Source organism: Marmota marmota, unplaced genomic scaffold (genome assembly GCF_001458135.2).
Source record: "Marmota marmota marmota unplaced genomic scaffold, marMar, whole genome shotgun sequence".
Classification (NCBI taxonomy): Eukaryota; Metazoa; Chordata; class Mammalia; order Rodentia; family Sciuridae; genus Marmota; species Marmota marmota.
The window spans coordinates 30,881,730-30,905,331 of record NW_025999977.1 but is presented as its reverse complement, the minus strand read 5'-3'; the positions used below and the strand labels follow the sequence as shown (position 1 = coordinate 30,905,331).

General features: G+C 41.5%; 1 long non-coding RNA gene across 1 annotated transcript in view; it reads left to right on the top strand.

Moving 5' to 3' along the window:
* LOC125617207 overlaps nt 1–22,876 on the top strand; it is an 89,529-nt gene extending 66,653 nt beyond the window's left edge. Inside the window, exons 2-3 of the long non-coding RNA XR_007348117.1 lie at nt 12,167–15,340; nt 19,436–22,876. This is a non-coding gene — a long non-coding RNA (uncharacterized LOC125617207). The remainder of the gene's footprint in view (nt 1–12,166; nt 15,341–19,435) is intronic.
* Nucleotides 22,877–23,602: the final 726 nt, after the last annotated feature.

Below are 23,602 nucleotides of genomic sequence, written 5' to 3'. Positions count from 1 at the left end.
TAAGAGCAGCCAGAGACTCTACCCTTTCCAGGAGAATGCAGCCCTGGGAGCTGGAAGAAATGAAGTACAAGCCCCAACTTTGATAACATGCTTCATTGGTGTCAGCATTTTACCCAGAGCCACTCCAGACAGACCATAACTCAAAATAAAAACCTGAAAGTTGTTTTTATGCCAACAAATAAAGTGCAGTTTAACAACAACAACAACAAAAAAGAGTCAATCATTTTTATACAAAATGCATTTGAGACATGAATGGCTTTGATCTTTTATTGTCATGACACAAAAGCCTTTAGTCCTCCTGCTCATGGTTATTTCATTGCATGAGCCTGGGCAAGTCTCACAACCTCCCTGGCCTTCAATTTCTTGTTTATGAGCTATAGATAATTATGCCCTGCCTATTGGCCTGAGGGGACTGGTGTGGTTGGTGAACTGGGTATTTAAGTTGAAAATCAGATGTGGTCTCCAGTGGTCAATTCCAAGCATCACCTATGACCAAGATTTAATCTCTCTGGATCCAAGATTAGAAAATATATAGAACTGAGTGTCTTGAGCTTGTTGTCTAGTGACATGGATGTGTAACTAGCAGCCTGCTAGTTTTGTAAGACATTAATTGGAATGTAATGCAAACCCCATGGAGAGTAAAAGAAAAAAAAAAAACACCTTTCAAATGAGAGGCAGGAAAGGATAAAATGATCTTTAATTTTGGCATGTGCCCCCAATGCATCTGGAGAAAAATCAACAAAGAATGGGAAAACCTAGAGAGATGAGCCATAATTACTCTAAAAGATACAGGGCCAAGAAATCGGATAGGAGCTTACAGTGTTGTTCTGGGCTACAGGAATGGCCCTTTTTGCTTGGAAAGGAAAATGAGAGTTTATCTCTGAATAACCAAATGGACTTGTACATAAAGTCAGGCTAAATTTTTCCATAAGTCATCTCACAATCATAAGGTTTTCTACATTCTGTAGGTCAGTCCACCAACCTTGAATTACAAAGGATAGGGGTCAGGTGTATGGTCAGACATCTTTGTGAGATCCTTGCCACTTACTAGCTATGTGACACGAATTATGTTTTACCTTGTCTGGCCTTTGGGATTAACTGCACAAAAGAGAGAGAGGAAAAATCTCTCTTTCCAGGTTATTGAGAAAACTACAGATAATGTAAAGTTCCTAGCATAAGGGAAATATCAAATAAATGTCAGCTGGTAGCAGCAGGAGTAGAGATGAAAGTGAAAACTCCATCCATTGGGCTGGGGATGTGGCTCAAGCGGTAGCGCGCTCGCCTGGCATGTGTGCAGCCCAGGTTCAATCCTCAGCACCACATACAAACAAAGATGTTGTGTCCACCGAAAACTAAAAAAAAAAATAAATATTAAAACTCTCTCTCTCTCTCTCACTCTCTTTAAAAAAAAATTTTAAAAAAAGAAAAAAAAAAAAAAAGAAAACTCCATCCATTACAGAGCCTTTTGCTCCTCTGAGTTCCAGTTCTACCATCCTGATCCATGCACCTGAGTTCTTCACTCATATCTAGTGCAAGCTCTAAAACTGTCAAATAAGAAGGGATTAAGAAGGAAGTGGGGCAGGGTGTGTCCAGCTGAAGCTGTTTCCCTGGTGGGTAGTCTGTGCTTGCTGGCTCACCCAGCCCTTGCCACCAAATGCAAATTCGTGTAGAAATTTTCTGAAATGGACTTGGTAGAATCAACCTAGAATATTTTCCCCTTTTAAACAATCCATTGTTCCAGTGTCAAAGTGGAGTACTTTCTTGGAGTCTTCCTTCCACAAGTTACGGCATGATGTGTTTTAAACACATGCTTTGCCAATTCCTTATCAAATGAAGTTTTATGTGATAATTCTAATCACACAGTCACACACTTTGCCAATTACTTTGTGCATACGTTTATTAGCCATGTGCTTTCTTATGTGCTTGCTGTGATTGGCATTAAGAGGAACTGTTAGAGATTGAGGCCCTGGCACCCCATTTGCTTACTCACTGCCATCACCATAGCCTCCCAGCTCAGGAGCAGGTGGTTCCTAGGAAATCAAGAAACCATTGGGGAAATAGCCTGATGTTAATACCAAAATTAATAAGGATGCTGCTTCCTGACTTGCATTCTTAACAACAAAAATGCGCCCGTGTGCCCATCAGGATGCTCAGAGACCCTGAAGAGTGGGGAAGGATGGTAATCAAAAGGGGAAGATTTTACCTCCTTGATTTTCCCTACCCGTGAGCCTTTATGCCTAAAGCTGCTTTTGCCAGCCAGAGTTTCTGAATTTGGGTTAACTTTCTGTGGTTGAGTCAAAATCTCTGATGCTTTCTCAAAAGTGCCACCATGTTGAATAGTGTTTTGTCTTCCTCCCTCCCTCACACATCATTGGTTTCAGATGGACATAGTGCCACCTCTGGGTCAGAATACATTTCAGAGACAGATAATCAAAAATAAAGCCTCTGCAATCCCATTTGCCTGTTTTTGCCTCTGTTGCCCATGGTTTTGAGGTTGTAGTCAATCATGTCCTAGGTTAACATCAAGAAGCTTTCCCTCGGTTTACGTCCAGTGTTTTTGTAGTTTTGGGTCTTGCATCTTGCATCTAAGTCGTTAGTCCAGTTTGGGTTGGCTTTTGTATATGGTGTGAGATAAGGGCTTGATTTTGTTCTGCATACAGATGTCTAATTTTCTCAACATCATTTGTTGAAATGATTGTTCTTTCCCTATTGTGTATTCTCGGAAAACAGTATTACGTGTCCTCAAAGAAATTTAAAAATAACCTTACAATCCAGAAATCTCACTTATAGGTAAATTTCCAAACAAACTGAAATCAGAATCTCAAGAGGTATCTGCATTCCACATTCATTTCAGCATTGTTTGTTAAGATCCAGTAAGTCCATGTCCATTGATAGATGAATGGATAAAGAAATTACATACACACACACTTACATACACACACATTTAATCTTACTCAGCCTTAAGAAGAAAATCCTGCCATTTGCAACAACCAGAAAGATATTTTTAAGGAAAGTCTCATGGTATCTGAGAAGAAGTGGGGTTCAAATAAAGATTAACACACAGAGAGATTAAAAAATTAATAGTTTTATTTTCCTGTGTTCTGCTTTAGAATTCACCCCAAAGCCAACTATTTTTGTGGTTCTTTAGATTTTGTTTCTCTTCTTACTACCTCCTGCTATCTATTCCCCATCCCAGTGTTTGGGAAGACTAAGAGAGGAAGTGAAAGGCTGTTGGCTAGGAGACCTGAGAGGTGAAGATGTTGTGCTTATTGGTAAAGTGCACTTTGTAGAATGTGTGGGTGTTTTTTGTTTGGTCAGTTGTTTTTTTTTGTTTTGTTTTTTTTTTGTTTTTTAGTCCATTCATATTACCTCTATTTACCAGATCAAGTTTTGTTTGGGCACAAAAGAGAAAGAGTCAACAAACATGTGCTGATTGATTTGACTCTGCTTTGCTCCTTCTAAATATACCTCCGTGGAATCTTAGCAACTTTCCAATACAAAATCCATTCTGAAGTCGGATTCATTCAGACCTCAGTAATATGTTAATCATGAATTGTATACACACTGATCTAAAGTTTGTGCCAGCAAAAGTTTTATAATATGCTTATACGATGTCAATAAAACATAAATAAGAGGAATTCCAACCTACTCAAGAGGATAAGCTCTTTTCAAAGATTTAACAGTAAATATTTATATACCGACAAGAAGCACACTAAATACAAATGGTGTTTCTCAGCTCATAAAGTACCAGGAAAACCTGGGATCCCTTAGGGCTCTTTCTTAGCTACTAGTTCATACCATGACAGATGCATGTTAGTTCTAATAACTATTCTTTTTTATAATTTTCAATATTTCAGATTATTCCTAACTGGGTCTGCCTTCCAACGATCTAAGTCTGAATAAGTGAGGTTTTACGATGATTGACAAAACTATATACCAAGACAGAAAGAAAAGTACACTCGTCAAATATTCTCTTTGTCTGATCTGGAAAAGAGAGAGAGAAAGCAAAAAACACAAGTGTCTGAGGTCAGTGAGAATTACAAATGTGATTTGGAAGAAGAAGAGATCCAAGAAATTGAAATGTCCAGCTCAGTGTGGAAAGTCTCTTCATTAGGGCATGAGTTCTAATGCATCCAATCAAGATGGGCATGGCCCTCGGAGAGTCTTAAGTCCCTTCCATGGCACCATGCCCTGCAACCTGGGAAGGACTCAACTCATCAGCATACAACTTGATAGCCCCAGGTGTGGAGGGCTCCCAAAGAGTTTGTTGGGACATCTCCAGGTTATCTAGGAAAGAGTCTGCCTTGTGTCTGACTGTGGTGGTAAGCATTGCTAAAGAGTTATTAAAAGAAGATAAACTTTTTCTTCCCCCTTTAAAGACTAGAAAACTGAAAGAATTGGGCTGGGGTTGTGGCTCAGAGGAAGAGCACTCTCTTAGCATGCGTGAGGCACTGGGTTTGATTCTCAGCCCCACAAAAAAATAAAACAAAGATATTGTGTCCACCTACAACTAAAAAATAAATGTTTAAAAATTGAAAGAGTAAGCAAAGGGGAAAAGAAAGACATATAGTATATTCCAGAGGTACCACATTTTCATAGACTTTCTACCTATAACTACCGTCTACTGAGCTCATGTCTGTCTTCTGAAGATCACTCTATCCCAAATTTAACTCAAGAACTTGTTCAACTTTGACTGAAAGATATTTTTAAGAAAAGGCTCATAAAAGCATAAAATTTTAGGTGTGGCAAAGGCAATCAATATCTATACAAAACTAATAAACATGTCTGACTCAGAGGAAGAAAATTTCCTCTATGAATTATCTACAATTAACTTAGTATGGTTTATAAATCCTTGGTCCTTGAACCCTTTTCTCTGATCTTTATGCATTCTCTTCTTTGCCTGTTTACTCTTCTTGGAATTATGGTTCACCTCCAGAAATACTTCTCCACAATATTATCATCAATATCTGAGGGGCTTAGGTTATAGTAGAACAAAAAAATCAAATTCAGTTATTCAAGCACCAAACACATCATGACCTTCTGACAGAGTATTCTCCAGATTCTGGGTTAAACATTTCCCAGAGAGAACTCGTGAATGCCGCAGATATTCAAACTGACTTAATTTCTTTTTATTTGTTTATTTATATATGGCAGCAAAATGCATTGTAATTCTTGTTACATATAAAGAGCACAATTTTTCATATCTCTGGTTGGATACATAGTATATTCACACCAATTCATGTCTTCATACCTGTACTTTGGATAATAATGATCATCACATTCCACCATCATTTCTAACCCCATGTCCCCCCTTCCCCTCCAACTCCTCTGCCCTATCTAGAGTTCGTCTATTCCTCCCATACTCCCCCTCCCTATCCCACTATGAATCAACCTCCTTACATCAAAGAAAACATTCGGCATTTGGTTTTTTGGGATTGGCTAACTTCACTTAGCATTATCTTTTCTAACTCCATCCATTTACCTGCAAATACCATGATTTTATTCTCTTATATTGCTGAGTAATATTCCATTGTGTATATATGCCATATTTTTTAAATCCATCCATCTATTGAAGGGCATCTAGGTTTCAAACTGACTTAATTTCTAACTGAAATCCAGATTGGCCAGCTAAGGTGGTTTGAATGAACATTAATTCTTACTTAGACCACTGACTCAGCACAGTGGGCCATTGTATATATAAGTACATGCACAAGTCTGTCAGGCAGACAGACAATGTCTGAAGTAGTCGACACACTATCGACAAGGCATGCATCTTTGTTCATTTGTTTAGTCTACATTAGGAATCCACTGTCTCCCTTCAGTTCAGAAGGGTGATGCCGAGATATTGTACAAATACATGCCACTTTCCAAGCTTCAGGAAATTTGAACTGAAACATGGACAGGAAAGAGCCACTTGCATGTGGAGCTGTCGTTTAAAAACTTTTTCACATGTAATGAGCTCACATCCAAAACGTTTGACTCAACGTGCACGAGGATTTGGGAAGAGCCTTTGGGGAGGAGTGCCTGTCATGGGAAATGGGAGAAAAACAAGGCTGGCTAGTGCCTTCTCTGAGAGCACACAGGCCTTCGTGGGACAGGGTTGCTGTTAGTAAAAAAGCAAATAGAGAATATCTTTCCTCAATCCAGCATGAAATCCAAGGTTACAATAAGTTAATAGTCACTTTTTCTATGGCTTCCCACATTTAAGTACCCCAACAAGATACAAAAAAATGCATTAATATATCAAGAATATTAATATATAATTAAATTTACATTAATGTATAAAGAGTATTATATATAATTAATACAATTAATTTATAAAAGTAGAGCAGTTAGACATTAATCATATCTGTTTGGATTATGTTAAGTCACAAATGTTTAAAATGCCCACTGTTTTAGAGTTGACCCCATCTAAGTTAGATCTTGTGTTAGTAAGTATATTTAATACCTTTAAGTGCTATGCTATACCGTTTTCCTAGAACACGGTCCTTGTGGATTTCCCGGGTAGTTAGCTTTAAGATATTCACCAGCATGTGTTCCCCTGCATCTTAGGTCCAGCAGACTTTCCCTCAGCCTTCAATAATTCCAATGAAAAAGTCCTTGGAAGGGGCTATAAGCATAGCTTATGCATGAAGTTCTCATCAGCAAAACCACAGCCATTCTATTGCTATGTTTCAGTTGAACCTGAGCATAATTCAGGTTCCAGGGCTAGAATGGCTGCAAGGAATGCAGCACAGGATGCCTTGTTGAGCAGCATAGACTTTATTTTACTATTAGTAGGAATTCAGCAAGATTTTCAAAGTCTGTTTGAGGATACCAATCTAGCAGGAGTTAGATGAATTGGAGGGAGTAGACACTGTAGAGAGGTGTAGGGACCATATAAAGACATGGGTAATGTGAATGAGAAAGTAGGAAAGACAAAAAGAAACATTTAAGAAGAATAACTGATAAGCCTTAAATATTAATCAGTTTTTTATTACTATAACTAAATACCTGAGGCTGGGTGCTTCCTCATTTATTCTAGAGGAGAGAGAAGTTGTTGTTTTACAATTCCAAGCAAAAGCCCTGAGATCCACTCTACTTGGATTTGCTTAGTCACATAACTACACCAAGCCAATCACAATGACTGGGGAGACAAATATGCTGACCTGAAACATACATATTCCACCTTATAGCCCCAGGTGGAATCAGATTCCATAGAGCTATGGTTCCCTAAACTGAAATGTGGGCTATAGGAAGAAAATAATAAAAGTTAAAGAGTCAACCAACAAATGTCTATTACACATTGTTTTGCTAAACCCCTTCCTCTTTCCCAAAGTTTATGTTAGATGCAGTGATTACATGGTTTGTCCAACAAAAGTTTCAAAACCACAGCATACAGAAATCAGAATTTCCACACACCCCATAGAGTTAAGGAAAAGGAGCAATATTCATTTAAAAGGGAAAGAAAATTTGAGTATGTTCAAAGTCTAGGCAAAACCAACCAAGTTTTTGCCTCTGGGACGTATTCTAAGCTATACTCTTTCAAGTCAGGTGACGTCTGAGGCTGCCTCCTCCTTACATCAGTTGTGGGCTGGCTTGGCATTTAAAGACCCTGCAAGATGAGGCCTCTTATTGCTCTGACATCAATAATGAGGGGTGTGACAAGGCTTGAAAGATCTTCGATAATTACTTTAAAATTACACCAAAATGCCCAGTTTTGATGTGTGTGTTTTTTTAATGCCATTACATGAAGAAGTTTTTAACAACCACTGGTACATGATTCTGAGAAATTCTTGACCACAGAATGCCTTAGATTCAAAACGCATTACTTTGTGGGAAGAAAGGCACCACCCAGCACCCACACCCATCCTAAAGTTGAGTGAACTTAATTTCGAAATTCTAGACACTGTCTCACAATGCTATAAAAACATTCGTAGTCCTATTAAAACCCTAGAGACTGAGACCTCAAGGAGGGACTCTCGGAGTCTCCTGACAAAGCTATCTGGGCAACATTGCTAGATTTTTGAGCTCTCCAGCTACTTGAGGCAGATGATGGTATGGCCAGAATGATTGGCAAAGCACTAAGCCCTGACCAGTCAGAGTACACAGTCAACCAGCATCAGAGTGGACCCTGATTCTCAAAGGCCACCTTTCCAGTTAACTACCAGCCCAGTTGGCCAAAGAGATCTAAGGAGAGAGATCTATAGAAGACTAGGATCAGGGAGGAGGGAGACAAAGACAAGTTGCTGAGAAGAGTGAGAAGGGGAGTCAGCACTCACTCCACTTGAAAGGAGTTCAGTTCCATGGAGGAATCACAGGTGAAAGGATGGGAAAAGAGAAGTGTAAGAAGAAATGAGGCAGGAAGTAGAGGAGACGGTCAAATATCATAGACTAGAAGCAGGTGAAGAAAGGGAAGACAGAGGAAGAGAAAGGAGTGGTGACACAGAATAACAGACCAGGAATAAGCAAGAGGAGCAAAGGAGACCATGGAGAGAAGGGACTTTGGAAATTCAGACAAGTAGAGGAGGAAAAAGAATAGTAATGAAAGTTAAGAAAGGTAAGGCAGAAAAAGGTAGAAGAGGTGATAAATAAAGCCATAATAAAAAATGATGGTGTTTATGAATGACCATCATCTCCTAACACAATGCAAAGCAGGGGTCAGCAAAAATTTTCTATAAAGTGCCAAATGATAAACATTTTGAGCTTTGTGGGTGGTACTGTCTTTGTTCACTCCTCAGCTCTGTGTTGTAATATGAAAAGGCATAGACTATGAGTAAACAAATGAGTGTGGCTGTGCTCCAATAAAGCAACAAAAACAGATGTGGCCCATGGGTCACAGTGGTTGACCCCTGTCATAATGCAAACCCCTGCAGACAAGGGTGTTTCTAACATTTCTGTCATTCCCAGAGCATCCCTCATAGGCTTGGGCGTGCAATGCCAGCAAATGTTAGAACAACTTGGAAGAGCCAATTTAAAGGCCAAAAAATGGCAGCAATTTTCGATGGTTTTCATAGCTTTTCACCTACAAAATGGCAGTTTCCTATGATTTAACTTCCTTGATTCAAGGATGACCATCTGATCCCCAATGTAGAGGCTATAGACAGAGGGAAGAAGAGCATGTTCAATCCTGGATTAAATAAAGTCAACAGAGAGGTGGACATTATCAGTATAGCCTGGGCCAGCATGGGCAAAAGAGGGATACCTAGTGTCCTAGCTTGGGCTTCCACAACAAAAGACCACAGACTGGATGGCTTCAACAACAGAAATTTATTTTCTCACATTTTTTTTTGTCTTGATCCATTAAATGGCTATACCCAAATACCTTAGACTGGATAGTTTAAAAACAACAGAAATCTGTTACCCAGAGTTCTGGAGAGGAATAAGATTAAGGTGATAGCAGATTTGGCAGTCTGGTGAGGACCCATCCCTCACAGATGATACTGTCTACATGTCCTTACATGGTAGAAGGGCGAGTGGTCTCCCTCAATCTCTTTTACAAGGATACCAATCCCATTAACAAGGGCGGGGTCATCATGACCTAATCACCTCTCAAGGACCCACCTTCTAATACCATCACTTGGTGATTAGGTGTCAACATAGGAGTCTGTGGGGACACAAGCACTCAAAGCTCAGCTGTGCTGGAGACAGCAGTCCAAGGTCAGAGTGAAGCAGAGTCAGCTTCTGGCGAGGGCTCTCTTCCTAGTGGAGGAACCTCTGCCTTCTCACTAAGTCCTCACTTGACCTCCTTCTCTCCCTCTCCTTCATTTATAAGGTTACTAATCCTAGCACAAGGGCACCACCTTCATGACCTCATCTCAACCCAAAGGCCCCATCTCCAAATACCATCACACTGGGTAAAAGGGCATCAACATAAAAATTTGGAGAAGGGGACACACAAACATTCAGTCCTTGACCCTTAGGAAGGGCTTTCATTTATGTTCCTCTTAAACCACATTGTTGTTACCTGTTCTGTCTATACAGGAAGAACCAGGCTGTATGACTCCCTTGGGCTCCCTCTCCCAGATAGATATTGTATCAAGGTACATGGAGAGAATCACCAACGGACTGATCCAGAATTTCTCACTCAGTACTAATTATTGGAACTTTTAGATTGAGAGCGAGTTTTCGAACCAGTACAGCAAATCACTCCACAGAGTTTGGATCTGAAGCTGAGTACTGACCCAGAGACCAGAACCCAGACAAAGCCTCTATCTCTGTAATTCATGCCCACCTTAACTTTGAGAAAAGGGGAGCTGACTGCAGAGCTGGCTCTCTCTCCAACCACCATTACTTTCTTCTACCGTTTGAATATGTAATGTCCCCCAATGTATTAGAAGTTTGGTCCCTGGGGTTGGGGTGGGGGGTTCCTTGACAATTATGGTGGGACCCAAGCCCCTTCCTTTTGTTCCCTGGCTCATGATGTAAACAAGTTCCACCACATTTGCTTTGGCCCAGACTCCAGGTTGTGCTACCTCATCACAGACCCAAGCAACAGGGCCAATTGGTCATGGACTAGAACACCCAAAACTGTGAGCCAAAACAAACCTTTCTCTTTATAAGTTGATTATCTCAGGTATTTTGCTATAGTAACATGAACCCAGGAAACAGTTTCCCAAAGAGGTCTGTGCTGACATGGGAATAATTTCGGTGATAGACGGTGACAAGGACTAGTCAAGCTGTGTATGCTCCAGGGCTTCATAGACTTAGGGGCTTTTTCTGACCCTAGACTCAGACCTTTGACAGTGGCCTCACATCCCCTTGTTCTTTGGTGGTTAGGAAGAACATTTTGTAGCTTCTGAGATGGGCAGTTTTTGTTTGGTGAAGGGTTTATTTTGAGAAGACAGAGCCACTCTTCCGTGGCCTCTGAGGCACAATGCAGGACATCTGGAGTTGATTTTGTGGTTAATTTGCTTTCGTTTGTTTTCATTTGGTACCTGGCACCACAGCTGTCTTTCCAAGTTTGTGTTGGCCCCTGACTTCAACTCTTGTGTGGGCACCAGTGGTTTGGGGACTCTTTCTCAAGTCACTTACCAGGGTAGCATAAGCTGACTTGTCAGAGTGAAGAAATGGCCCCCAGGGATCCCTTTGGGGGTCACAGGAGAGACATAGCCACACAATGCCCTAAGGGCAAAGCTTGAATGGTGCCAAATGTTCAGTGAAGGAAGCTAAGTGGGTCTAGTGTGGTCAGCAGCTTCACATCCTGAGGTGAGCATGTGACTCTCAAAAGAAGAGGATTCTACTCTGCTGCTCCCCAAGTAAATGAAGCTCTGAAACTTTTTTTTTGTAGGCATTTGACCTCTCTGTAAGGAAAAAAGTTAATTTGTATTGGGAATGAATGTGTGTGCATGGGTGTGTGGACATGTGCATATCCACTTTAAAACTTTTTCCAGAACTGCTGACAACAGCAGTCCTGAGCCACCAAACACCCGGTCTCTGCCGTCTTGAAGTGACCTTTCTGCTCCCTGGAGCAGCAGCCAACGTGTTTCCTAGGATCATCTCTGTGCTCATTGCCCTGGCCTCTGCATTTCCTGACCCTCCCTCTCTGGCCTCATCCTCCCAGACTCTCCGCTCCTGTCACGCAAAGTTACTCAACATTGAGGAGGAGCTCACCAGGGCCACAGCAGCAGATCCCAAGGGCTCAGCACTGCCACCATGGGGTGAAGAAGGAGAAAAGGAAGGCTCTGTCTACAACCCCAGGCTTGGGTGCCTTTTACCTGCCCCTGACCCAACACCCATCGCTGCTCTCCCTGGATGAATGCCCCCCCCCCATTCTCTGTGTCCACCACATACTGTTTCTCTTCATGATCATTTTTCAAGAGTGGGTGGAGGGAATTCCATGACACGACAGTTGAGGACTAGCATAATGCTTCATCTTCCCTGTGCCGAGAGCTCGGGTTGAATGAATTCCCCTGAACTAGCTCTTTCATCTTTTGTCTACTTTTAATATTATTTTCCCTTTGAGGCCTCAGCTCACAGTGTTTGGTATGGTGTGAAGAAACAAGCTTTATTTAACACACACTGAACTTACCAAATCTATCTAGTTTCCAGCCATGTAAAATAATGGTAATAGGAGGGGATATGGCTCAGTGGTTAAGCAGTTGTCCAGGATGCTGAGGCCCTGGGTTTGATCCGCAGCACCCAAACAACAATAGTGATAGTACTGTCTTACGATCTACTTCCCCAGGGCTGTTGTGAGGAGTAGATGAAGAAATACACATGAAATCTCTACCACAGGACCTGATCCATAACTGTTGCTCAGTAAGTATTAATAACACCCCTCCCATCCCTACTACCCATGTTTACTGGAACTAAAGTCAATTTTTTTTTCATTCTTTTTGAATTATCTTGCTTTATTTTTTTATTTTTCTGTGGTGTTGGGGATTGAACTGAGGGTCTCACACATCCTGGGCAAGTGCTCTACTACTGAGCTACATCCTAGCTCTAATTAGATTGTCAGGTCACACCTGGAATATCACTTCTCAACCCTAGTGTGCAACACCATCACCTGAGGAGCTTTACAAAGTGCTTGTACCTGGGTGCCCTTATCTTCTCTTCCCCTTAAATACCCTGAGCATTCAACCTCCTTACTTCCACCTCCTACTTAGCCTTCCTAGCCCTTAGCCCCTGCTGCCAGACCAGAAAATACTCTTATGTCCCTGATTTTTATGTAAGTTTTTGTTTTTGCATGACTTTTCTTTCCCAGAAATAAGGTGGTCATTAAATTTGCGTGTGATGGTGTGTGAGAGGATGGCACTCTCTCTTTAGCATGTAAGCATGAACTCATAGCCTTTCATAAGTCCAACTTGTACCTATTAATGAGCCATGATTTTTTTATTTGATGTTCACCATTTCACTGTGAAGCTGGAGAGAAGCCCCTTCAAACGCTGCATCTCATATTCTCCAAGGTTCCTTGCTTTTAGGCCACAGCAAGAAGAAGATGCTCAAGCCCTCTGGACTTTGCTCCAAGACTCGAATCAAATAACTTTGAACACATTTTGCTTGCTTTGAGAAAGAAATTGTAGCAGAAATCCCAGTCGCGCGGCTGCTTTGTTCTAAGTCGCCACCAAGTTGCCACCACCGACCTAACAGAAATCCCAGACCAAGCTCACTCCCAGGTAGCAGCAGTGAGGAGAAGGGCTGGTCCTTTGGCCCTGCTGCTGGGGTCTATAATATGAGAAGCCAAGAGGATGTGTTTAGGGTAGGAAGCCCCATAGTTTTCCTGATGTCATTACATCTCATCTTAACCAGCCAGAGTCTCCAGGGAAAGTCTCAATGTGGTGGCATTCCAGCCACACGGTGAGGTAGGGCCCCCTCCTCTGTGCAGGGTTACGAGGCCTTTGGCCTTCACTGGGCCCTTGGGAGGAAGGACAGCAGCAGGCTCAGAGTCTACAGAGCAGCATTTCCTGCTCTCAGGACTAATGCTTTGTTTTCAATTTACTTTTTCACTTCTCCAAGTTCATTCTTTGACCCTGAGCAGCCTCACTGCACCCCCATAGGGTGCCAGCTGCCCGATTTGTCTGGGACTGGAGGGATTTTCAGGATGAAGGCTTTTCAGTTGTCAAACTCAGACAGTTCATCTGGGCTGATGGAGATGTGATGGTCACCCTATCACCCACAAGCAAACAGCAGAACAGCCTGAGAAGCTCATCACTTCTGCCCCAACAGGAAAGAGGAGCCCAGTATCTGCTCAGCAGAATACCAGAGGACAGAAGAAAAATGTGTTTGGGATTTACATGTAAGGCGACCATTAACATGAATTTAAGAGTCGCATTGTAGTACAAACAGATTCTGCAGCACACACAGCCCAGCCAAGGTAATTACATGCTGAACTGTTTAACTCAGTAAACACACAGCAGTGAACAATTTGCTCTTCAAAAAAAAAAAAAAAACTAGTTTTCTGGCTGCCAAGTCTGGTTTTCTTCCCTATCTCAGACAGTCCTGTGGAGGGTAGATGGCAGATCTGAAATTTCATTGGCAGATGCTCCAGGACAAAGGAGAGGCAGAGAGTCCTTTCAAGGACTTGCAAGTCCACAAGTCCACATGTAGGAACTGGGCCTCACATCTGTGGCCACCAGTTTAAGTGAAGGTGTGTTCACAAATATCCTGATGAATATTGGTTTTACAACTCTCTGATGCTCAGATCCTTGGCTACCCAAGAACTGAGTCCATCAACTCTGCACAGGTCCCAAGAGGGCCAGAGGACAGCTCCCAAGTCCTTGCTGGAAGCCAAGATGGTAGAGTTAGATGAAGCTAGAGTTGAATGAGTCCAACCCACACACACATGTCCCAGATAATCTGGTCCAACATCCTCTTAAAGTAAGGCTTGGAGAGCTAGAGGTATCCAAAACCCATAGCTAACACAGTTAGAGTTGGGGATTAGAATCAAATTACCTGACTCTTTTCACTAAATAAATCCTTTTATTTCCGTGTGATGCTGCTCCAAACATAGGTCTCATCTTTCACAGAATTCCAAAGCAAACCAGGCAAAGACAGTTTGAAGATTGAGTGTGATTTATTCCCCTGGGCTTCTAGTCTCTCCTAGCAAATTTTATCAGAGGAAGAGCATTGGGAGGTAATTTGGTCTATTTCATGGACCACCAACAATACTCACAGTTTCTGCAGAGTTCTGTACAGATGCAATTAAGTTAAAAATGGGGATGAAATCATCTCAGAAAGGGGAGATGGCAAATCTAATGAGTGTTCTTAACACCCTCCATAATATGACCCCACCCTCTCCCTTGCCAATCTCACTGACTATCTACTCCTGGAAAAGCAATCTTCCTACCATCCAAACACAGCTTTCCTCCTCCCTACCACATGCTATTTCTTATTCTGGGAAACTCCTTCTTCTCCCCCCTGAACTTGTTCAAATGCTGCTTATTCTTCAAAGTATGGCTCAAATTTCAAAAGTTACCTCTTCCTCGGAGTCTGCCCTGATGCAGCCCTGCAGCGGGTGATAAATGTCAGAAAGACTCCAACCCCACTGTTTACATGGACCCTTGTGTTGCCCTGGGGTGAGAGTGTATGTGCATGTGTGTAAGGGGATCTCCAGCTAGACCATGTGCTCCTGGAGCACAGAGCTAGGTTTCCAAGTCATTTTTTGTCTGCTTGATTAGATTCTGTTGTTAGTGTTATTTTCTGATTTATTTTCCCAGGACCTTGAATGATATGGGGAATAAGTAACAGATTGCCTGTGTTACATGAAGAGATAAATGACATGTTACTCCTTTGTGTTCCCATCCTAACACCAGTCTTCTCAGCCAAAACCCACAGTGTGTTCTCCATGTGACCACGGGGCAGTGCAATCTCCATGTGACCCCTGGACCAACATCTGCCAAATGGATTCAGAGGCAAAAAAGTACGGGAAATGGCAGGTTCATGTTCTTGGGGTGTTGAGATCACATGTTTGAGAGGACATAGGAGATGCCTCTTCTAGATTTCCAGAAATAACAGTAGAAACATTTGAAGATCCCACACAGCCAGGTGAGGATAATCAGAGAAACGTATCACCTTGCTTTTGGGTCACCATTGCTGCCATCCTCCACCCCAGGAATGGCTTCTTAATGTTGGTTGCCTAGAATCACACTGAGCCCAAGCCATGTGACACTAAAATCACTCTGGAACAGGAAGCACCCATCTTTTGCACACATCCCCACACACATATTCATCTTTGTGTCACTGCTGAACCAATACTTCCCAAAAAGCCACCTGCCCTTCGAAGTCTCAGAGATTTTATTGCAGAAATGTAATTTCCTTCTATGAGCAGCACTGTGATCTTGAGGACTCAGGCTCAGCCATTGAGCGTTGGCTTCAGGATGAAATGTGACCCAGGCCCTTGAGTGACCTCCATTCCTCTTCCTGTCCCTCTAAAGTTATTTCTTTACCCCCAAACACTCTCCCTCCTTGCCCAATACATCTAACCTCCTCTCTCACCTGCGCAGTCACATGCCCTTTGAATTCCACAATGAACCAGTACAAAGTTTGTTTTTCACTATGAAACTTGAAACATAGGGAACAAACTTCATCCACTGTCAAACCAAATTTGTCCTTTGTAAGATGCTACACCACTATGGGGTGGGGATGTGGCTCAAGCGGTAGCACGCTCGCCTGGCATGCGTGCGGCCCGGGTTCAATCCTCAGCCCCACATACAAAGAAAGATGTTGTGTCCGCCGAAAACTAAAAATAAATATTAAAAAAAAAAGATGCTGCACCACTGAATTTTGCTGTGCAACCATCTAGCTGGGATACAAATGAATGTGAACCTGTTCTCTAAAACACCTCTGCAGGAAATTCTCCATGCATTAAATTATTGAAAGCCCGTAGCCCATCAGTTTATAAACCCATGAAGTCCTCACAATTGTCAGAAATCCTTTGCAATTAAATTAAAATATGTCTTATGGTCTCTTAGGAACAGACATCAACTGCAGTTTGTAACCCAGTGTGGAAATAGCTATGGGCAAACAATGACCTCCGATAAGGTGCATGGGTTCTTCCTTGGAGTCCTTCCTTCCGGGGGCAGAGGGCCAATCGCCTCACCTCTGCCCCACAGTGTCACCTCATAGCCAATATATGTTCCTTTGCCATCAAATTTACTTCCAAATGGTACTTTACCATAACATACGTAATTTTATTTTCTGAAGGAAATACTCCAACCTTGTACATAGGTACAACATGACAAAGAAAAAGGTCCCATGTAATCTGGCCATTTAGGAACATGGTACTTGGTATAAGAGAGATTCCAAATTCTGTCTTACAAAGTAAGAGGAATCTCTAAAGCTCTCACTAAATTACAGTGGACACCAGTGTGCCCAATACAGCATTACCACTGACTTCTTTCCAGCTCCAGCTCCATAACATGTCCCTTCCTACATGTCCTCTAGGATTGAGCTTAGATAAATTTTCTTAATAATAATAACTTGAGGGTGTAAGAAGAAGCAAGTTTAATAAATACTCTAAGACTCACAACTCCAAGTGTAAGGAGCAAATTTTGGACTTAAAGACTAACTACAGATTGGTAGAGTCACCTGAATTATTAGCTTCAGTTTTCTCATCTGTCAATGATGGAATGGGTTTGGTCATGTGTAGTCATTTTTATAGTGTTCTAAAGTCCTCTTTAGGTATTGTGATGATAGATGATAGATAGATAGATAGATAGATAGATAGAAAAAAGGAAGGATAGATGGGTGAATGAATGGATAGTGATATGGATTGAATTGTGTCCTCCTCACCCAGATTCATATAGTAAAGCCTTTCCCCTATACCTCAGAATGTAACTGTGTTTGGAAATAATGTCTGTAAAGAGGTAATTAATGTAAAATGAGGTCAATTGGATGGGTATTAATCCAATACAGCTAGTGTTCCCATAAGAGGAAATTAGGACACAGACAGACACAGAGATGAGAGGGCCATTAACAAATCAAAGAGAGAGAGAGAGTACTTAAAAGAAATCAACCCCACCAATACCTTAATCTTGGTCTTCTCAGCTCCAGACCATGAGAAAATAAATTTCTGTTTAAGCACCAGTCTGTGATACTTTGTTATGGCAGTCTTTGCAAACTCAGACGGATATAGATAGATGATAGGTAGGTAGATAGATAGCTAGGTAGGTAGATAGATAATCTGGACTAATAGATCTTTTGTATCAAGATTCTGGTGCTTAGAGGACCGAGAGTGTAGCTTACCTAGCATGTGTGAGGAAGCCCTGGGTTTGATGCCCAGCACAGGAAAAAAAACAAACAAACAGATTTTGGTGCTGAAAGTAAAACAAATCAGTAAGAAGCACCCTTTTTGACAGAGTTAGTAGTTACTATATGTGAGCTCTGTGCTGTATGCATTATAAAGATTTTGGTTTTATCTTAAAATGTAACAACTTGGCCAAGAACCCTAAGTCCCCACTTTCTCATGCCACATATTATTTCACATTTTTATAAGGAAACTATTATGAGAGAGGGCTCCAGAGGGAGGTAAACTCCTCATGGCCAACCGCTCTGGGCCTTGGCTCTCAGCCCTGGCCCTGCTGATCTGGGTTGTACACACGAACAGGAAGGACTTCTATTCCACAAAAGACCCGAGGTCAAAAGTAGCAGAGTAGCCAACTTGACTCCTTCCCTAAGCCCACACTTTCATCTAGAGACCTTAATAAGTCAAAAAAGTAAGGGAATAAGATCCCAATGAACAAACGAATCAGAGCTCTTCTCCCAGGGGCCAGGACTGCTGGCACTAGCCATTCTTTCCTGAGTCCTGTGCTTTTTCTCCTTGGACTGGGAGAGCCATCTGTTTCAGTCAGCTGTTCATCACTGTGACCAAGAATCCTGTCTAGAACAACTTAGAAGAGGAAGAGTATGTTTTGGCTCACAGCTTCCAAAGTTCCATCCCTGGTTAGCCGACTCCATACTCTGGGCCAGAGGTGAGGCAGAACATCATGGTGTGAGGGCGTGGCAGAGAGCTGCTCAGCTCACCACAGCCAGGAAGCTGAGATGGAACTCCTCTTGCCAGGGACAAAATATGAACTCCAGAACCACACCCCTTGCCAGAACAGAACCCTCCCATGGTGATGCAAACCAGGCCTTCTGTACTGCTCTAGAGGCCTGGGGGTCAGTATTTCAAATGGAAGGGAAAGGATCTAAGAAGGAAAACCCCAAGAGTCAAGTCCACAAATATGCAAACTATGCCAGAGTCTCCCCTGAGCCTCAGTAGTTCCCTCTCCCTGGATGTGGGCCACCCTGCATTACTTTAGTCATGCAATGGAGGGAGGTGTGCAGTGGGGGCAGGGGGAGTCACCTAGAAAAGGTACTTATTTATGATTGCAAATAAGAGGTCATAGATTCCACTATCAAGTGCGTAGTGTCAACAACACCCAGCCCAATGCTCTTCATGATAGGAGTTGAGTAATTGAGGGAGGAACGGAGGGAGGGAAGGAGGAAGGGGGCTTTTATTATTTTCTTCTGGAGATTTCTTCCCCAGTCAAGGAAGAATTACATTTGAATATTTATTGCCTATATATTTTGAACTCTCCATCTTACAACTACCACGTATTTATACTGTGACCCACCCAACAGAAATGAACTTACATTTTTAGTGAGGCATTTTGCAAAGCAAAGAATAAATCAGTTCTCAGAAATAAGGGGCTCTCAGAAATGGCCGAACTGTTATGCCACCAGGAAGGGGTTATTTCTCAGCAGCATACTAGGGTCTCTGACACTGCAAGTGCTTCATTTACCCGGCAGACAATAGAGGGGCTTTCCCAAGTGTTATTTTCATAAATGGTCAATTAATATAGGGGCTTTTTCTTGCATTTCTTTGGAAAAATCTTGTCCCAGTGTAGAACATCTGACCTCTAATACCTACAAGTAAGCTGAAGCTCTTCCTCTGAGCTGTTGATCCTTAGCCTTCAATTCTACCTGGTCTGGAGCAAAAAGCATGCGAAAGTGTGTTTTTCTTTTCCTTCTATAGGAAGAGCTTCACAAAAAGACCTGGAGAGGATATGAGAGTTGACCCTATCATTCCAGGTACTTGTGTCTTCCTTAAGCTTTTACCCCAGTATGCACTTTCTCCTCTTCATTCCTGTCTCTCTAGGCTGTTTTGATTCTACCAAATGATTGTTGTAGCCTCAGAGGATCAACTGTCTAACTCATCCACAGCCACAGGTGGTCCACCAGGTTTCAACACGGGTACATTTCCATCAGCAGTCAAGATTTTTCCAATCACAGGTCCTAGGCGCCTTCATGGATCCTCCAGGTTCAATGCTGCCTCCTTAGAGGACCCATGAGCCACCCCAGATAGCTGTCAATATCATCCTTTTCCCTGTCCAGCCAACTATCTTTGAAATAAAAAGAAGAGGTCTCTTTGAACGTACCCATTTATTTCCCAAATAATTCCGTTTAATGAATTCCTTATTAGGCCCAATCCAATGCCCCAAAATATCTGCCAAGCATGTCATTCTGCACAAAGGGGTTTGAAAATAGCCAGTAGCTAGTGTGAGGAAAGGACGTGTGAAAGAGCTGGGTGTGGAGTTTCCCATCCTCGCCGGAGGTCCACCACTGCCTCACTGTTTGCAGATTTGGGCTGAGCTATGCATCACATTGTTCATGTAAAGAAAAAGCGACTGTTCTCCCTGAGTGCCCCTTCCCGGCTCCAAATGTCTGTGATCAACAGCTCCAAGACTCTAATTGCCACAGCCTATTAGAAATAATGAGACTTTACATGGCAGAAGCCAAGGGTAAAAGCGACATCTCACAACACGAAAGGTTAATATCAACATATACTGGTAGTGAGTGCAAAGGGCACATCAACTGGTGGCTCATTACAGCGGGCTGACCCACGGGGACAGTGTCATTCTGCAGAGCGGCTTTCTCAGGATGTGGCAGCAAAAGTTACAAAAGATAAGGACCGGCCTGCGGAACGCGCTCAACTAATGAGAGCTGGAAATTGTTTGAAATATCCCGATGACCTCACAGACGGGGGATGCTGATTAAGATGGCTACATGAGGCTCCTTTCTTGTCTGACAGCCCACTGAGAAGCTTTGGTGAGATGTGACTAACAGGCCGGGAAGGTGTCTCCATGTTCTCTGACATGGTCGTGCTTTGGGCAAAACAAATGGGAAAAGTAAGTCCAAACAGACGCATAGATTTGAATTCAGATTTTAGACACATGTCTTGGGGCGAGAGCACTGGGGGGCCCGTCAGCTATGATTCCTCTATGGCAAAGGGTGTTTGTGAGTACTTGCGTGACTAATCGCATGACTGCGCTGGGGATGAGCCAACAGCAAATTGAGGTCTTGAACACTTGACAAAACAACCCTACTGTTCTGTGGGCGAAATTCTATAGAGCTTCATGTGTAATTAAAGGAAAGTTTCACTAGAGTCTACACCTCAGCCATTCAGTGCTGATATGTAGCACAAAGAAAGGATTTTTGCCGCATCAGAATACATCCATGAAACAATGGAGGAATTTCCTAAGTTCTCTGAGATAGAGATGTTCACAGAAGAAGCCCTAGGGTTCTCTTAACCTTCGTTCAGTGTCTGGGACTCTGAAAAGATATCACCATTCTGGACAACCTGCCTGTAGTTCATAGTAAAGAATGAGTGGAAACATATCTCATTCTGCTTAATTCCTTCTCCAGCAAAACCAGAAGTTAACAACACTTGTCCATTTGCCACCTCACTTAAAACACTAAAGATCACTCACATCTTGCAAAATCAGTCAGATCTCTCAAGAATAAAGAGCTGATCAATATAGCAAACAAGACTATATAGTTTTTGTAATTAGCTAAATTAGTTATCAATTGCAACAAAACTAGAGACTCATCACTGTATAAACAAGATTACATAAAGGTTTTTTAATGAGACTTAAGAAACCTTTTTTTCTGACTTTTCTAAATAGTTGTACTAGTTAGCAATCACCTGGGAACAAATCACCACAAAATATAGCAGCTTTAAAAACAATAAACATTTATTATCACACACAGTTTTCTATAACAATTGCACAAGATTGCATTCAAGAAGTTGATCATAGCTGTGATATCATGAAAAGTCTTGTCTAAGGCAGAAGTTTTCTTCCAAGGTAGCTCACTCGCATGCCTGGAAAATTAGTGCTAATTGTATCAGAGGCCTCAATCCATAGAGCTACTTGAGTGTCCTCACAACATGGCAGCTAGCTTCCCCAGAACAATAATTCAAGGGACAAACAGAAGGTACAACTTTTTTTACAAGCTAGCCTTAGAATCATACATCACCATAACCAGAACATTCTAACAGTTACACAGACCAGCCCTATTTGAAGTGGGAGGAACCATGTAGGGGTTTAAAAACCAGGAGACAAGAATCTTTGTGAACTATCTTGGAGCCTGGCTAATGCACAATTTTAAAAACTGAAAAGTATACCAACCTAATTAAGAAACACAAAAAAAATATTACAATTGGTCTGGTCAACCAGAGTCTGCAAGTGAAAAAAAAATATTCCATGATAAAATCTGTGGGGGGAAAAAAATTGAAAATTTTTCTTGATATTTGCTCCTACATTGTGCCTATAAAGTCAAGTTGAAGAGATGAATTAAGAGATTATTCAAGAGAAAGCAGATTTGGTAGATAAACCAAGGTTTTTAAAATAACTCACTCTCTTTTCACCTGAAGATCTAAACCATCTAATAAACTGCTGGTTCTCCCTTTACATTGGAGTAGTCTACAATAATTCACCAATATGCCAGGTATAGGGAATTCAATAATAACAAAGTGGAGAAAACTCTAATCCACTGATTTGAAAATCCATTTTATGGAGAAACTCAACTCTTCAGAGAAATGGACTTGCAAAGACCATTTGGGAAAAGTAAATCTCTGAGGTATGGTTGTGGTCAAGGCTGATATATAGTCTACATATTCAACTCAACTGGTTTTAAAAAGTTGTCAACATTTTATTTTATAAAATCAATTCTTATTTAGGCACTTCATAATATAGTTTTGTGAATCAGATTTTCCTTATTTCTCTATAGAATGTGTGGTAGACTGTTCACTCTTAGTTTGGTGTTACCACAAAATGAGATGTTTAATTTATATTTAATAACTATTATCTGGATAAGGACTACAACTTTCTTAGACCTCTTTTCTTTTTTTTAATTTCTATCAAAGACACTAGAAATTAGTTTTCATTTCTAGACTGCTTTTCATTAAAAAAAAACATAGTTCTTAATATTACATATAGGGTTACTGAATGAACACTAATGAGTACAGAATCCTAAGACAGACTTAAGATGTGAATTCAGGGCAGTCAACTGGGCTCATCCACAACTTCACAGGACTCAAGACTTAAGTTCCTGACAAACAGACAAATTACTCTATGTGATGTCTTGAGAATAACATATAAAGACTCAAGGTCACAAATATTAAATCCACGTATACCAAAGACTACCTAAATACAAGTAAAAGCTATTTAAATAAAAGTAATAATTTAACCACCATCAAGATTGTTCATTAAATAGATCTGTATATATATATTTTAATTTTTTTGTAGTTGTAAATGAACAGAATATTTTTATTTGTTTATTTTTATGTGGTGCTGAGAATCAAACCCAGTGCCTCACACATGCTGGGCAAGTGCTCTGCCACTGAGCTACAGCCCCAACCCTAGATCTGTGTATATTTTAAGAAGCTAAAAACTATGTCCAAATGGCCACCAACATATATTAATCTGTCATTTCATCAAAATGTTTGAAGTCAAGGTTATCTAGTTAATGATACAGTTGTAATAGTAGTAGCAATGTTCTCAGCATAATTAATTGAAATAGGAAAGCCAAGAAAAAGGTACATTTGGAAGGCACTATGTTTGGTGTGGACATCCCTGGTAAAGAAACTCTTCTCTTCCCCAAGTGGTGACTTGAGGATCCCAGCTCATTCCATTCTTGAGGTGTTACTATCTTCAACTCTCAAGGTCAGTATGAAGGGTAAGAAAGCACAGGGGGGGCGTATGGGACACTCATTCACTACAGCCTGCAAGTGATGTTCACATGCTCACATACCACTGACCAGAATGAGCCATACAGCTCCAACCCAGAAGCATGGGGACTGGGAAATGTCATTTCTGCTCAGACAGGGGAAATCTTCCTAATAAATTCTTTTTATAATGAA